The sequence below is a fragment of the Bos grunniens genome, chromosome 21 (genome assembly GCF_055505025.1).
Source record: "Bos grunniens cultivar Pamir isolate PY7600 chromosome 21, Bosgru_T2T1.0, whole genome shotgun sequence".
In the NCBI taxonomy this organism is placed as follows: Eukaryota; Metazoa; Chordata; class Mammalia; order Artiodactyla; family Bovidae; genus Bos; species Bos grunniens.
Window position 1 is genome coordinate 50,126,900 of NC_141185.1, and position 15,154 is coordinate 50,142,053.

A 15,154-nucleotide genomic window follows, 5' to 3' on the forward strand; every position below is an offset into this window, starting at 1 on the left:
AGGTTATTTCTGCATTCAGAAAAGATGTCAGGTTGGGTGTGCACCATCACTGTGGGTAGATGGGTGTTCCTGGCCCAGGGATTTCCAGGGTCCCCACCCTGGCAGCATGTGTGGGAGGAGAGGAGCTGACCAGTGTAGATGGGCTTTGAGGTGGCTGAAGGTCCAGCTCTTGAGAAGCAGAATCAGCTTCACTGTGGGCTTGGGACCAGTGAACTTTATCTCAGTGTTCAAGAATCTCACTGGGTGGTGGGTGCCTACTCATGACACGTAAAAGGGAGACATTTCCCCTCAAAAGATTTCACTCTCCGTGGTCTCTCTGGCAGAGCTTTTCCTATCCTTTCCAACAGGGTACAAAAATTCCGTCTAAGCAAGGGCCAAGGTCAGGGCTTTCCTGGTGGCTCAGTGGTAAAGAATCCACCCACCAATGCAAGAGACGAGGGTTCAATCCCTGGGTTGGGGAGGTCCCCTGGAGAAGGAAATGGCAACCCACTCCAGTGTTCTTGCCTGGAGAATCCCATGGACAGAGGAGCCTGGCTGGCTACAGTCCATGGGGTCTCAAAGAGTCAGACACAACTTAACAACTAAGCAACAATGTCAGGGCACAGGTTGAGAGACTGTTGCTCTCAAGCTCATATACAGCTTGACAGGGTTCCCTTAGCTAGCTCGGATCAGGCCCGCCCCCTCCCCCCCCCAAACCCCGCTTCCAGGTTCATCATCTAAGCAGAGTTCTTTTGGTACCACGAACTTTTATCCCCTTTTGTCATCAGTCTCTTCTCTGAACAAAGCAGTGCAGTGCAGTCTTCCACGTATTCCTTTCTGGTGCTGTGTCCTTTCAAACCTAAGGCTACGGACTTCCTTGCTGGTCCAGTGGTTAAGAATCGTCTCCCAATGCAGAAGACGTGGGTTCCATCCCTGATTGGGGAACTAAGATCCCACATGCAGTGGGGCAACTAGAAAGCCTTTGAGCTGCAAAGGCTTTGGGCTCTGGAGCCCATGCCCTGCAACTTCAGAAGCATGCATGCTTCAGCGAGAAGCCACAACACAGACCCAGCAGAACCAAAACAAAACAAAAAACCCTAAGACTAAAGTCATTTAGAAGACATTTGTATTTTATACTTTAAAGTATGCTGGGTATTGTGAATAAATCTGCTGTAGACTTTTTTTTTTTCATGTCTTTTTGGTGAACATTTGTGCTCCTCTCTGTTGGTGGGATCACTGAGTCATAGAGTGCTATTCACCTTTAGTAGATTCTACCAAATGATTTTCCAAAGCAGCTAAACTGACTTACTCTCCCACTAGCACTGTCTGAGTGTTACGCCTCTCCGCACCGTCCCCAACACTGCGGATTGTCCATTTTTTAAATTTTAGTCTTCCTGGTGGGTATGTAGCAATGTCTCATTGGGTTATTGTTTACATTTCCCTGACAAGTAATGATGTTGGGTATTTTTTTCTCAAAATAACCATTTTGGACATCTTTTTAAAAAGTTTCTGTTCAAATATTTTCCCTATTTTTTAACTGAGTTGTTTCTCTCCTTATCATTGACTTGTGGAGTTTTAAAAGTAGACATTCTAAATAGGACTACTTTGTCAGTATATGTATTGCAAACGTCTCTCAGTCTTTGGCTTATCTATTTGCTTTCTTTTTTAAAAGATTTTTTTTTTTTTTGATGTGGACCATTTTTTAACGTCTTTACTGAATTTGTTACAATATTGCTTCTGTTTTAGTTTTTTGGCCATGAGGCATGATAATTCCCAGACCAAGGATCAAACCCGCACCCCCTGCCCTGGAAGGTGAAGTCTTAACCACTGGGCCACCAGGGAAGTTCCCTCTATTTGCTTTCTTAATAGTGTCTTTTGATGAACAGGTTATTAATTTTAATGAGTCCCAGAATGTGGGAACTCCTAGAGTCCTAAGTCATTAGTCTAGAAACAGTCTTAGGACTCATTTGGCTGCGCCATCTCATTTTATAGAAGAACCAATTAGTGCTGACAAGGAAGAGGACTGTAAAAATTAAACTTGGATTAAACTCTTTACTCCTAAAAGCTAAAGGAGTTCTGGGCTTCCCAGGTGGTGCAGTGGTAAAGAATCTGCCTGCCAGTGCAGGAGATGCTAGAGACGCAGCTTGGATCTTTGGGTCGGGACGATCCCCTCAAGTAGAAAGTGGCACCCCTCTCCAGTATTCTTGCCTGGAAAATTCCATGGGCAGAGGAGCCTGGCTGGCTACAGTCCATGGAGCTGCAGAGTTGGACATGACTAAGCATACACACACACACACACACACACACATATGTACACATAAAGGAGTTCTATGATCATCATTATTATTTTTGTCAACAAGGCCACCAAGATTTTACAGACTTACTACATGGCAGGTACTATCTAATTAATCACCACATAGGTGTATTTTGAGAGTCCCTGGTTAATTCATCTACCCAGCTGACCTTTCACCTGGTCTCTCTCATGCCTATCATGCCTTCAGCAAGAAGCAAGCATATCCTGAAGTTGACGGTTGACAGAACATGCTCTCCTGCTCTAAGACACAACCTCTGGGCTGAGTAGAGAGAACTCTGGTGGGAAAGTTTTGCTGCTCATGTATTTATGGAATGAATGTATTTAATTCAAATCTATATTATTCTGTGTTGTTGTTTAGTTGCTAAGTTGTGTCCATCTCTTTGCAACCCCATGGACTGTAGGCCACCAGGCTCCTCTGTCCATGGGATTTCCCAGGCAAGAATACTGGAGTGGGTTACCATGTCCTTCTCCAGGAGATCTTCCTGACCCAGGGATGGAACCCATGTCTTCTGTATTGGCAGGCAGATTCTTTTTTTTTTTTTTTTTAATTTTATTTTATTTTTAAACTTTACAAATTGTATTAGTTTTGCCAAATATCAAAATTCTTTATGGCTGAGCCACAAAGGAAGCCCTGTATTCCTCTAGGAAGGATGAAAATACAAACTTTAAAAAAAATACAAAAAAAAAAAAAAAAGCTAAGCCTTACCTAATTAATCCTCCCAACAAGCTTGTGAGGAGGAGGCTAGTGTTAGCATGTGGGACAGATGAAGAGTGCAGAGCTTGATGGGCCCAGGTCACACAGCTGTATCTGCCTGACTCAGGGCTGCCTGAGTCTTCATAACTGGCCACTCTGTGCCCCTCCAGTGCTTCCATTTCTCAAACATGTGATTTCTGTAGGCTTCAGTGCTCACATGGTCTTTGAGTAGACCTGGCCCTCTGTTCCAGGAGGGCATGGGTCCACACAGCACCTTCAGGGTCTGCTCCAGGCTGCTGTGGTCCTGAGGCTACAACCATATAGGAGCTACCTCCAGATGTGCAGATGTGAAAGGTCCTCCCCAGAGCCCGTTCCCTTGTGTTCTCTCCCACTTTCTTTACCTCTGTCGGGGTCTCTGTCCTGTGTGTGGTGTTGGGCCAGTCCCCTTATGGATCCCAGCCATGAAGGGTGATGTGAGGCTGCGTTTTGTATGGACCCATGGAAGTCTCATGAGCAAGTGTGAAAACTGACTCACCTTCACACCAACCCACAGTTCCCCGAAACCTGGGGCCCCAGGACTCATGTCCCAGATTTTCTCAATCTTTCCCTATGGAGTGGAGACTTTATAAGTAGAAGTGACATACTGAGAAGAAACTCTAAAATGACTTGAGATTCTTTTTCTGCCCTGCAGACCATGAGATCACATTTGTACTAGTGTATGATCCTGCACACATAGGTCGATGGGGCCAGAGCCACGGGGCTCCAGGATTGGGGCTGCCTTTGACCACAGAGGATGATCTGTGTGGTGGGATTTAACAAGGGATGGGGGGCTGGGAATTCACTTTCTTCTTGACTCCCTTGGCCCATCCCCTGGTATCTCCTTCTCTGGTGGGGAGAGGTCACTGCTCTGTGTTGGGGACAGACTTCTGTTGGGAGTCCTTCCTCCTGCCTGCATCTGGGCTGCGCCTCCAGGAGGTATAATCCCAGGGGATCCCAGGCCAAGTGCAAGGGAGTATTATTCCCACAGAATGAGGAAGAGCTGGCGGGACAGCCCAGAAACAGGGACTTTGACCACCCTGCTCCCTGAAACCCTAGGCCAGAGGCAACTTTCAGCAGCTTCCTAACTACCTGGCTTTCCTTGGGGAGGGGAAGAGGGAAAAAAAAGGAGAGAAAAAAGAATGAGGAGGAAAAAATAAAGAGAAGGCTCCTCTTTCCCTGTCTCAACGGTGTGCCCATGTTGTCTTCAGGGCCCTCCCTTGAGGAAAACGTAGGGCTGGAGACCAGCAGATACCTCATCCCTAAAGAAGCGCTTGTGATTTTTCAGGGGCTGCTTCCAGACAGGGCCCCAGAAGGGGTCTGTTTTTAAATATAATCGTGGAGCTGACTTGAAATATTTGTAAAGTGCATTGGTGTCAAGAGTTAGGTCCTGTGCGGTCATAAATATAGGACACTGATTTATGTACTTGTTTGTCTCTTCAGCAAAGAAATGTCCCCTGCCGTGCTGGACCAGCACGTACTCTCAAGTCCAAGGCACTGGGGAGGACTTCCAGCAGAGGTAGGCAAAAATGGATGACATTCAGGGAGTGGAAATTGATGAGCTGGAAGAGGAGGGAAGAGCCAGGAGACAGGTAAGGAGACAAGACTCTTGTAGACCCAGTGGAGGGACCCCTGTTTTGTATAACAGTTCTTCATTTGCATATGGTCTGTGGCAGCAGTTAGATAGTTGGCTTGGCTTCCTAAGAGCAAGAATGCTGTGATGTGCCTTATGGAGAAAATACACATACTAGATAAGCTTGGTTCAGGCATGAGTCATGGTGCTGTTGACTGTGAATTCGATGCTGAGGAACCAACTATATTATTAAATAAGATGCCCTTAAATAGAAACACACATAAAACAGAGCTATGAATTGATGGTTGATGAAAATGTGACCAGAGACTGGCAGGAGCCTAACCCTATATTCCCCCAGAGGAGCAATGTTTCAGCGTTTACTAATTTAGTGTTTGCAGTGACTTATAGAACATTACCGCGACTAAGGAGAATTTTCTGCAGATCAAATGGCAAGAAATAGACAACGTCTATTAGAATTGACCAAGAGAAGAGAGGGGAGCATGGGATGAAGCAGAGGCAGGACGGACAGCGGGAAGTGTCAAGTGGACGGGATTCTTGGGGCTGAACGAGGGGCCAGCAGCTGTGAGGCTGTGAGGAGGACAGCTGGGCCATCAGCACTGTCAGTCAGAGGTCATGGCAAGGAGGAGGGACCCACATAGAGAAATGACTGAGCCCTGCAGGGATGCAGTGGGAGATGGGTCTCAGCTGGCATGGGGGTGGGGCAGGGTGCAGGTATACTTGGAAGGGAATTCTTTGACCAAGAGAGCACCCCAAGGTGAGTGGGGGTTGGGCCTTGAAGATGAGGAGTCATCCCTCCCTCCATGGCATGGGAGATGGAGTGGACAGGACTTTCTGATCAGCAACGGGCTTCCTGAACTTCAGGCACAGGCTACATGCCTCCAGAACAAGCCCAGAACTGTCCTTGGAGCAGGGGAGTCTGTCCTGGGCACCAAGCCCGTCCTATGGGCCAGCTGGCTAGAGACAAAGTCTGGGGCAGCGGGGCCTTAGCAGCCCAGGAAGAGGAGGCAGAATGTCAGGCTAAGACTGGGGACTTCAGGAGAGTGTCTGCCCTCTGCCCTGTGCTCCTAGGAGGGGCTGTGGACTGGGAACGATAAAGATCCCTCCATTCAGAAACCATCCACCCCAGGAAGACAGGCTGTGGTCAGAACTAACTTAGTCCTTATAATTGATCTGAAAGTCACCCACTCACACCTCATTATGTCACCCAGGCACACCTCATTATGTCAATGTTCTGTTTGCACACAAATAACCTTTTATTGACATTAAAAAAAACAAAACTATTAAGTCATAGGTTTTCAAACTGGAAAGTGCCTCCAGAAGTCCAGTTTCTTACTGGGAGCAAGTAAAATATTATTGTGCCCATGTGATAGTTTAGGAATAGGGCACAGAGGCTCTTATAGATAATACAGAGCAGATGGAGACTAGAATGGGGCTTCCAAGGTGGCGCTAGTGGTAAAGAACCCACCTGCCAATGCAAGAGAGTCAAGAGATGCAGGTTCGATCCCTGGGTTGGGAAGATCCCCTGGAAGAGGGCGTGGCAACCCACTCCAGTATTCTTGCCTGGAGAATCCCATGGACAGAGGAGCCCGGCAGGTTACAGTCCATAGGGTTGCACAGAGTTGGGCACGACTGAAGTGACTTAGCATGCACGCATGGGGACTTGAATGCAGGTCCCGTCTCCCTAGCTTGACTCCCTGTCATGTGGTTTTGGGACTTGACTTTCTCCATTCGATCCCTGTTTTCCTCCAACACATCTCAGTGTAAGGGAGCCGTGTGCTTGCTGTGATGTGCACTCGCCTTTCTCTTCCTGCCCCTGATAACTTCAGCCCATCTGTCCCCCTTCCTGGCTCTCTGGTCCCAGGCCCTGACTCTGCCAGTCCCCTGCTCATCAGTTCGCTCTGTAGCCCCAGAGAAAAGTGTCTGTGAGGGTGAAGACACGGGTGGGCTGCCTTGCACAGCAGGGTTCTGTGGCTCCTTAAAAAACAAGGTTTGCTCTGTGTGCTGTGCTGTGGAGGCCAGCTGCTGGGGGAGAGCAAAGGAAAGAAAATCTGTTTCAGAAAGCCCAGGTGAAGGCAGCCAAGACAAATACACCCAGCCAAGGGAGTAGGAGGGCTGGAAGATTCCAGATGCAGAGCCTTTGCTACACCACCAGGACTTGACCAAGGAGCTGGGCAGATGAGGGAGGGAGAAGATGTCAGGCAGGCTGTCTACCTGCTGCCCCCGGAGCCCAAGCAGGAGACGTTTTCCTGGGGACTGGCCCTTCGTGGGTGGAGGAACTGAGCAGGGTTCAACCAACAATGCAAGCCCCACAATGGGAAGCAGAGGAAGGGGTGTGTGGACCACGCCCGGTGTCGTCCCAGGCGCTGACCAGCTAGGCCTTCTGCTTCCTGTCTCACTCATCCCGCCCCCTGCCTGCCTCCCTCTATGTCACATGGCTCTTCTGTCAACAATGGCTGAGCAAGAGGGGCCGAGGGGCCAAGAGGATGTGTGGGTCCTTCCTTTAAGGCTGTTCTGGGAACCAAAGCTGGGCCTCATGGAAATGTACGCTCTGAAAGGACAGCCCCTGGTCTCCCAGCACGAGACGTTTACCCAGGGCGGGCCCCGGTGAGTCAGGGGGCCATGCGTCCCCAGAGAGTCACGCTGGCGGCTTGCAGGCCTGAACAGTAGGGCATTCTGCTGCTGCCTGGCTCCTCACCCTCTCTTACTAGTTCAGGGAAAGGGAAAGGCGAGCTGAACCAGCAGCAGACAACGTGGGCCCAAGGGGGAGGACCACACTGGCTGGAGCCAGTCCGAGGACCTGGCTGGGCAGATGGCCCTGGGGCTGGGCCACCAGGCAGAGGTGCTGGGATCTGCAAATGGTGCCCTGTCCCTGGAACCAGACACGTTCCAAGACACGTGTTGGCCTGATGTCAGACACATGGCTCAGAGCGGGCAGGGCAGTGGGACAGAGGCCTCTGTGACCAGCCTCACCATATGCCTGATGCCTCCTGGCTAAGACCCAAGGGTCTTTTCTGAAATTTTGAAAAGCTGGTCTCTAGAAGAGAGTGATGCTACTCTCTAGGGTCCCCCAAGGGGACTGGAAGGATGGATCAAAGAACCTGGTTGTTACTCGGTTGTTCAGTCCCTAAGTCAGGTCTGACTCTTTGCTACTCCGTGGACTGTAGCCTGCCAGGCTCCTCTGTCTATGGGATTCTCCAGACAGGAATACTGGAGTGGGTTGCCATTTCCTTCTCCAGCGGATCTTCCTGACCTGCGTCTCCTGCATTGGCAGGAGGGTTCTTTACTGCTGATCAACCAGAGAGGCCCCAAACCTGGAGATACCCTCAAAATAAGGAAGAACTTGTCAATAACTGTAAAATCTCTCTCAGGACAGATGAGGTTTGGGATTAGCAGATGAAAACTAGTACATGTAGGATGGATAAACAACAAGGTCCTCTTGTATAGCACGGGGAACTACATTCAGTGTCCTGTGATAAACCATAATGGAAAAGAATATGAAAAGGCATGTTTATATATAACTGAATCACTTTGCTGTACAGCAGAAATTAACACATTGTCAATCAACTATACTTCAATAAAATAAATTAAGCAACGACAAAAAAGAGATAATGAATTATCTTTCATTAAATGTGTTCAAACAAAAAGTATGGCAACCACTTTGGCGGGATGTCTGGAGGGGAAAGGTCCATCTAGTCAAAGCTATGGTTTTTCCAGTGGTCATGTATGGATGTGAGAGTTGGACAATGAAGCAAGTTGAGCGCTGAAGAATTGATGCTTTTGAACTGTGGTGTTGGAGAAGACTCTTGAGAGTCCCTTGGACTGCAAGGAGATCCAACCAGTCCATTCTAAAGGAGATCAGTCCTGGATGTTCATTGGAAGGACTGATGCTAAAGCTGAAACTCCAATACTTTGGCCACCTCATGCGAAGAGTTGACACATTGGAAAAACCCCTGATGCTGGGAGGGATTGAGGGCAGGAGGAGAAGGGGACGACAGAAGATGAGATGGCTGGATGGCATCACTGACTCGATGGACATGAGTCTCAGTGAACTCCGGGAGTTGGTGATGGACAGGGAGGCCTGGCATGCTGCGATTCATGGGATTGTGAAGAGTCGGACACGACTGAGCAACTGAACTGAACTGAACTGGAGGGGAATCATGAACTGATTAGTGGTTGCAGGAGATTCTCTCAAGGACATGTCCTATCCCCAAAGTCCTTAGGTCCTAGGAATTGAGTCAGTGACATGCATGTTGGCAAGTGTTTTAATCTAACCAAACCTCAGCTTCCCCATCTGAAAAACAGTGTGTCTGGGTTGCATCATGATGAGGATCAAATGAGGTTTGACACCCCAAGGCTATAGTGACATGTAAGATGTCACTAACATAGGTTCTCAGTAAATATGGGTGGCTATTAAATGATCAAAGTCAGTAGCTGACACCAATGGCATTACCCCTATACCACTGAAGTCTCGAGTGTCCAGTCTTGCCTCACTGTTCCCTAAATCAACAGTCAGACTGGAACACACACACACACACCCACGCACACACTCATCTCCTCCCATTCTGAAGAATCTTTCAGTTTAGACAAAGAGCAGACCTGCTCTCTCCATCTGGGTAACTTTTACCTTTTTTAAGTGTGAACTCAAAAATCATCTCTTTTAAGTTCTTATGACCTACTTGCCCTGCTTAGACTAGACTTCGGCTGAGCTAGCATCCTTATAGGTCTTCTCTAATGGTCTGATTTTTTGCTTGTCTTTCCCATCAGGCTGAGCTCCTGGGGGGCAGGGATGGTGTTTAGTGTATCCTCAGGGTAAAAGAGTTTAATGCTAAAGACTGCGTGCTTTGATATTGAACACATCTGGGTGAGAGTCCTGGTCTTGACTAACGGCAGGAACTTGGTCTCCTTGCCAGTAATTTGAATCTTGGTTTTCTTATCTGTAAATGGGAATAAAGTGAGGGTAAAACACTCAGAGCCCTGGAAAGGATTAAAGAAAGAAGGGATGTGGGAGTTTGGAAGAGAACCAGGTGCACAGGAGGGCTTCCCTGATGTCTCAGCAGTAAAGAATTCACCTGCCAACGCAGGAGACTTGGGTTCTGTGTGTCGAAGATCCCCTGGGGAAGGAAATGGTAACCCACTCCAGTATTCTTGCCTGGGAAATCCCATGGGCAAAGGAGCCTGGCAGGCTACAGTTCATGGGGTCGCAAAAGAGTCAGACATGACTTAGCGACTGAGCACAGGTACACAGTAAACATCCAAGAGACTTAGCTATTGTGATTGCGATTGTGGCTCATGTGCCCAACACCCAGCAGTAGCTTAGAGTGTGGGTGACTGAACGGACGGAGAAGAGGCTGAACAAATAGACATTCGCCTGTCCTCTGGCTGGCTGGGCTGAACTCATCATGACCTTCTGTGGTGGGCCCCAGGTACTCTGATGACTCCCTGCAGTGGAAAGTGTACTGTGTTAGGGGTCAAAGAGCAAGGCGAACCCCTTAAGGGCAGGGAACTGGGGTACCAAGGGGCCAAGACTTTATTGGGGTCCCACCAGCGCTGCTCTGGAACACCGCACAGGAGGCCCAGGAGGGCGGTCCTTGTTGGGGAGCCCTGGCAGGTCTCGGGCACAGCCTGGGTTCCATCCGCTCTTGTGCAATCCTCACTCCCAGGGTGACTGTTGCTTCTGGAGTTTGTTTAAGGAAAGTGGCGGAGGGAGCATGAGCTTTGGAGCCGCTCGGCAGCCACTGTGGCTGCGCAAGCAGACACACAACAAAGCAGCCCATTGAAGGCCAGAACCACCGAGTCCCATAAACAGCCTTCAGAAGGGACACCTTGTCCCACATTTACAGAAATGCACCCCGGGCTCTATTTAAAGACCTACACACTGGAGTAAGCACGAGTCGGTTTATTTCTGATTGTCCACACGGCCCCCTGGGATTCTCTCTGAAGAATGACTGCACACCTCTATTGACCCTACCCATCCCCAGCCATTTCAGCCTCTCTGAGTCTTTTCACTAAAATGAACAAACAATCTAGCCCATTCATCTAAAAAATTTTTTCTTTCTGAAACATAGTTTAGCCAGATCCCTCTTAGAGGGCTGAGCTTGCACCAAATATAGATGTTTAATAATTAAGTTATTTTGATGTTACTGAGTAGCAGAGACCAGGTGTTTTTTTTGGGGGGGGGTGGTGGGGAGGGACCTGGAGGAGGCACAGGGTGTAAAATATAGGTCAACTGCAAACTCGGATCCCATGATGATTGTTCTCTGGGCAGAAAGAACTTTAAAAATGCAAGCAAAAGACAAATGAGACCTGGGCCCAGACTACCCTGTTCTCTCCAGCCAGTCACGGGGAAAGAGCTGAGGATGGGAAGGGCACTGCCGGGTGTCAAGCTCTGAGCTTGGAGTGTGTGTGTTTCACACTCACCCTTGGTGTTACTACAGGGAGGGACGGGGGAGCTCTTGGGGTCAGGTAGATGAGGTTGAAATCCTGGCTCCACCAGGGAAGCTTCTTGCCTATCTGTGCCTCACTTTCCTCACCTGTAAAAGAGGATAACAAAAGAACCAACTCACAAGGTTGTGGCAAAGATGACATGAAGTGATATTTACAGAGCAATTAGAATAATAGTGCCTGGGTCATGCTAAATACCACTGACTTAAAAAATCGTCACAACCTAAACGTTGAGAGTTATGTCTTATTCGATGGGAGACAGCCTGTCAAGTGATCCTGAGAAAACTGCTCCAAGCAGGCGAGAGGAGGAGCCAGGTTGTATAAGAAGTCTTACAACAAAGGGCAGGTGGCCTGAACATCAAAAGGTTATTGTTAATTAAACAAAAGCAGATATCCCAAATTAAGGAATTCGGTGCCTTTTTTAAGCATGGAGAGATATAAGAGTCTGGGCTGACTGAAATCATTAGTTTCATATGCATCTCAGCTATGGGGCCAGCTATCATATGCATCTCAGCTCCTCAGGGTTCACTGTAGGTAGTGGCTGTAGCCTGATGGCTGTCAGATCACAGGTATTCTCCTTCCTGAGTGCCCTTAGGGCTCAGGAAATCACATTTGGAGGGCTGGAGTTGCTGATGGCTGTGACATCCTTGTTTATTGACATGGCAAGAAATACTCCATTTCTCAATACTCAATCATTATTATCCTCACATTAGAGATGAAGAGGGCTTCCCAGGTGGCACTAGTAGTAAAGAACCCCCCTGCCAATGCAGGAAACGCAAGAGATGCAGGTTCAATCCCTGGGTCAGGAAGATCCCCTGGAGATCAGGGCAACCCACTGCAGAGTTCTCGCCTGGAGAATCCCATGGACAGAGGAGCTTGGTGGGCTACAGTCCATAGGGTCACAAAGAGTCGGACGTGACTGAAGTGACTTAGCATGCACAGAGACAAGGAATTAAGTCTTGCAGAGACCATATGAGTTGCTCAAGGTCATACAGCTAGCTAGCGATGGAAACGGGTCTCAGGCCCTAATCAGCTTCATCCAGAACTGGTGGACTTGCCCCCACCCTTCACCGCCGAGCAAAGGAAGGGGATTCCAGCTAAGTCTTGAGCTGAAGAGGCTGAGGGACCCCTTGCCTACCCTTTCCCATGCCCACAACCTACGGGGACCCAGAGAAAGATGGTTGAGTCCAGGAATCTAGGACATTTAAATACTGACATTTAGCCAGTGCTTCCTACTGCTTCTATTCAACACAAATACAGCTTTCGCCATGTGACAGCTCTGTTTCAAGCACTTTACAGATATTTTTCTCTTTTAGTTCTTATAATTCTCCCCTATGAGGTGGCTGCTGTTAATAGCAGTAGTAGTATTTTTCAAAGAAAATCATTTATGATAAAACCATTGAAACTTTCCTTAAAAGGTCAAGCTTGTAATCACTCGAATGGGACAGTTAAGAACAGTTGCCCCCACCCCCATCTTCATCCACATATTTCATGGTACAAACAAAACTGGATGGAGCTTCAGTCTCCTGACCTCCAGGTCAGCACTCCTACAAGCAACGCCATTCCAGTCCTGGGTCCACCACCAGCAGTCATCTGGGTAAGGGATTCTGGACTGGCCCCAGTCTTAAATGAAGTGCCTCTAGGCCGAGACAGAATTTAGCAGCCATCTAGTCCAGAGCTCTGGCTTCATTTCCAAGGATATGGAACTAGAAAGAATGAAGAGCTTTGTAGCATACCCGTAAAAGGGCGGTCCAGTGCTGAAGATCAGGATTCCACATCCTAAGACCATGTTGTTCACAAGCAAGATCCTGAATCTAAGCACTGAAGAACTGATGCTTTTGAACTGTGGTGTTGGAGAAGATTCCTGAGAGTCCTTTGGACAGCAAGGAGTTCAAACCTGTCAATCCTAAAGGAAATTAATCTTGAATATTCATTGGAAGGACTGTTGCTGAAGCTGAAGCTCCAAAACTTAGGCCACCTGATTCGAAGAGCTGGCTCATTGGAAAAGACTCTGATGCTGGGAAAGATTGAGGGTGAGAGAAGGAGGTGACAGAGGATGAGATGGTCAGATAGCATCACCAACTCAATGGACATGAATTTGAGAAAACTCCGGGAGATAGTGGAGGACAGAGGAGCCTAGCATGCTGCAATCCATTGGGTTGTGAAGATTCACAGCCTGGGATATAAACCCAGGTCTGGCTCCAGAATCCATGCTCTTACTTATCATGTCAAATGCTTTATATTCAAAAACATTTAATACTGCAGCTTGCCCCTCACTCCAACCCTCAGCACCCCATTGCTTAATCCTTTACCATTTTTTCCTTTCCCAATAGAACTTGTCTCCTCTAACTTAACATATAATTTACTTAATTGATTATGGTTTATTAATGAATGAATAAGCACCACTAGGACTTTGTTTTGTGTGCTGATGTATGCCAGGCACTTAGAGCAGTGCTGACACACGGTAGGCACTCACTAAACGCCAAATAAATCATTAGATAAAGAAACAAGGGATTCGTGGGGGTCATGTTGTATTAGATACATTAAGTAAATTGTTCAAGTCCTCATTTGGCTGAATGGTGAGACAGGATTCAAACCCAGATCTGACTTTATAATGTTCTTTTTTTTTTTCTTTTTTAATAAACTTGTGAATCTGATACATGATCATTGTTTAAAACATTTTATATCTTTATTTGGCCGCGTCGAGTCTCGTTGCGGAACATGAGATCTTTCGTCGGGGAGGCACAGTCTCTCCAGTTGTGGCTTGGAGGCTCCAGAGCGCGCAAGCTTCAGTAGTTGTGACATGTGGGTTTAGTTGCCCTGCAGCAGGTGGGAGCTTAGTTCCCTGACCAGGGACTGAACCTGTGTCCCCGTATTGCAAGGTGGATTCTTAACCACAGAACCACCAGGGAAGTCCTTATAATGTTCTTCTTAATTATGGGTTTTCTCTTAAGAAATGATGTGTTTAGCCGTTTTATACATATATATATATATTATATATACATTTTTTTAAACCAACAAAGCTCTGAGAGACTTTGAAAGTTGCTATGGACCTATAAGAATATGCCCCATATGAAAGCCACACTAAACTAATAGGAGTGTAAGGGAGACCAACAAAATTTTGGCTTTTCCTATAATAGGGACTAGGATGCTTTTTATTTTTATTTTTTAATATAAATTTATTTATTTTAATTGGAAGCTAATTACTTTATAATATTGTATTGGTTTTGCTATACATTGATATGAATCCACCACAGGTGTACATGTGTTCCCCATCCTGCAGTACAGGAGAATCTGCCTGCAATACAGGAGATCTGGGTTCTATTCTTGGGTCGGGAAGATTGCTTGGAGAAGGAAATGACAACCCATTCTAGTATTCTTGAGTGGAGAATCCCATGGACAGAGGAGCCTGGCAGGCTACAGTCCATGGGGTTGCAAGAGTCGTATATGACTTAATGACTAAATCACAAAATTCCAAGTTTTTTCAGAAAAATCCCATGTGTGTGTGTCCCTGCTGCGCTGGTGCAACAAGAGACTGAGCTGGGCAATGGGACAGCACGGTTCCTGCCCTTGGGGAACTTAGTCTGGTGGAGGCACTGAAAGTGCTGAGTGACTGTGGTGCGTGGTGTATAAAAGCTTAAGGATGAGATACTTGGGAACACAAAGGTTTGAGAGCTCATGGAAAGCTTCAGGGAAGTCACCCAGAAGAGGGAGGGGCTATTGGAACCAGTTCCTCTTGTGTCCAAAGTCCTTGTGTGTGTGTGTACATGCATGCATACTCAGTCATGTCCAGCTCTTTGTGATCCCATGGACTGTAGCTCGCCAGACTCCTCTGTCCATGGGATTTCACAGGCAAGAATACTGGAGTGGGTCGCCATTTCTTTCTCCAGGGGATCTTTCCCAACCCAGGGATTGAACTCATGTCTCCTGTATTGACAGGCAGATTCTTTACCACTGAGCCACCTGGGAAGCCCACTCACCCCCCATAGGAATGCATTAAAGACAACTATCTTTCCCTAAGTGGGGATTTCTGGAGACATGACACTAAGGCGAAGATGATCATTTCAGTGATGAAGTTAGCAGGGCCTGTTTCAAC